General features: G+C 33.6%; 1 protein-coding gene across 3 annotated transcripts in view; it reads left to right on the top strand.

Annotated features, from left to right (window-relative positions):
- Positions 1–2,500, top strand: part of armc2 (armadillo repeat containing 2) — a 222,293-nt gene that overhangs the window by 22,322 nt on the left and 197,471 nt on the right. For 2 of the 3 annotated variants that reach the window (XM_051925611.1, XM_028797613.2), the window contains exons 1-2: positions 475–607; positions 1,588–1,728. The gene's annotated coding sequence lies outside the window, so the exon portion shown is untranslated. Of the gene's footprint in view, positions 1–474; positions 608–1,587; positions 1,729–2,500 lie in introns of those variants that run through there. The other variant, XM_028797612.2, reaches the window with a different exon arrangement.

Here is a 2,500-nt window from a genome sequence, read left to right as displayed (position 1 = left end):
GCGAGTTTATCAGAAAGTGTTCCAAGACATTATGCAGTCATTCAGAGTGAAACACCTCCTTAGTAACCACTTTAAAGTCCCGTTTGAGGTTGAACAATGCGAGTTTGTGTATAAATAAAGGTTTTATTTTTCTACTTTTAAAAAACAAGTACAATATGGATAAACTGCATAGGTACGGTGTGTACACACAAGCAAAAATAGTACAATTATATAGTTACTAAGTAACCCTTAAAAGGTAGTTTTTACCTACAATGGAAAGTACAAACACATTACGTAATATGTCCAGAGAAAGATCAACCTTAATGAAAAACAGGTTACAAAAACACCATGTTTGACTTTTTTTTAAAATAAATGTTAACAAAAATGCCAGTGAATCAAACTACCAGCACACCAGCTCCGTCCTCTGCAGGATGGGAACACGTGACTGAGTGCATACTCTGTGTTAGCGTCGCTCGTCGTCTGACGTCACAACACTGTGAAAGCCGCGAGACTGGACAGCTGTGAGCGGCGAAGTGACTCCACGGACTTTACCGGGATGCACATTATGGTTTAAATTTTCCAAACAACCTGATAACTTATAAGGACACCAAATGGTTTGCAGGAGATGGTAAGATAATTTTAATATTCCACGTTTTTACTGAAAATGGTAACAGTTAACTCTAAACACAAGTAATTGTTGTATAATTGTATGCCTATTACTTGCTTTACTGTTTCGCAATTATGATGAACAATGACTGTTTAAAATACATGAAGTGCATTAAATTATTATTTTTATATCAATAATTTTGTTATAGTTTCTTTACAGTATTTATAAAAACACACTGCACTGAAGGTGTGCGGAGTTGTTGATGTGCTGTTGCTATGGTGACGGACTTCGCCTCATGCTGCTCAGTTACCGACGCTTAAAGTTGCATGGAGATAAACAGCCGATGAAAAACAAATAATTTTAAAAAAATATTATTACGCATAGTTTATATTATGAAAGTAAATTTCAGTCACTTAAAGTTTCTACAGCTGTCTAATGTGGGATTTTGAAATGGGCTACAGTAATACGGTAACATTTAAAATGTGTTTTGTGTACGCTTACATTTTCTGTAAATCAATACAGTGATATAATGTCCTAATTATTTGGTAATACGTTTGAAGCTACACAACGTGTATAGTGTACTTGTGAAGCAGTGGTAAGTTTTTCTTTTTTTAACTTCAGATATTAAAACCTTGTTTTCGTCTGGCTTCAGTGTCCCGATGTAATATCAATTAACTGGACCAAAGTGGGATAAAGACAGAAACTACGGAGGCCTTTTGCGCCTCAACCAAAGCAGGATTCATAGGATTCTGCCATACCTGACTAACTTTTCTATTACAGTAAACCCATGGCACCTTTCTTAATTTTCGTTGCCGTATAGAAACCGTGCATGACTAATTATTCTGTCCTTGTTCAATTGCTTTGCAAATTGCTATGAGAAATGACCATTTTTCATGTTAATTGTGTTCATGGCTTTAATGTTGTTTTTTTTATTACGTTTTGCTACTTTGGAAGATTCTTCATATTTTGTTAAATTGCTAGCACATTTCTGTTACTTTCAGGTTGGCTCCATACGTCTTCATCTGAAAAAAGGTATTAATTGAATGATGGATATATCAAATGTAAATTCAAAAATTGGCAAGTCTATCAGGCTAAAGCAAAGAAAAAGCTTCAGACAAGCTAGAAGGGTGGACCAGCTTGAGGTTCGTATTTTTTTCAAAAGCTAAATAAAATTGCAAAAGATATTAAAACCATTTATTAAAAATATGTACAAGTAGGTATAATTAAATACTGTGTACATTTGCACATATTGTGATTTTCAATGGATTTCGTTATTCTGTTTGCATTTTTTCTGGATTTAATTATGTAACAATAGACCAAACCTTTTTGGTTTAAGCTGTATAACTGTAAAAATATATATTTAGGCTTAACAACTAATGAATGAAATACTTTGCATGAATGTGATATACTGTACTAATATATACTGTATGTATACAGAATGTATATACAACAATCAGCCACAACGTTAAAACAACTGATATGTGTAGTAAGTAACACTGATTATTTCATTGCAGTGGCACCTGTCAAAGGGTGGTATATATTTAAGCAGCAGGTGGACAGTTAGTTCTTGAAGGTGATATGTTGTAAGCAGGAAAAATAGGCAAGAATAAGTATCTGAAAAATAGGTCAGAGCACCTCCAAAATGGAAGACCTTGTGGGGTGTTCCCAGTATGCAGTGGTTAATACTTACTTTGAGAATGGTTTAAGGAACATGACAAAGAGTTCAAGGTGTTTTGGGAATTTGGAGATCAAGTAAGATCTCAGTTTGATTGAGCATCAGTGGGATGTGCTGGAAAAACCAGCATGAAACATGGATGCCCCACAGAGATTTTGTGGAGTCCATATAAATATATATATAGTGTATATATATATATATATATATATATATATATATATATATATATATATATAAAA

This window comes from Erpetoichthys calabaricus, chromosome 3 (assembly GCF_900747795.2).
Source record: "Erpetoichthys calabaricus chromosome 3, fErpCal1.3, whole genome shotgun sequence".
NCBI classification, from domain to species: domain Eukaryota; kingdom Metazoa; phylum Chordata; class Cladistia; order Polypteriformes; family Polypteridae; genus Erpetoichthys; species Erpetoichthys calabaricus.
Note: the sequence above shows the minus strand (reverse complement) of the source record. Positions and strands in the feature narration are given on the sequence as shown.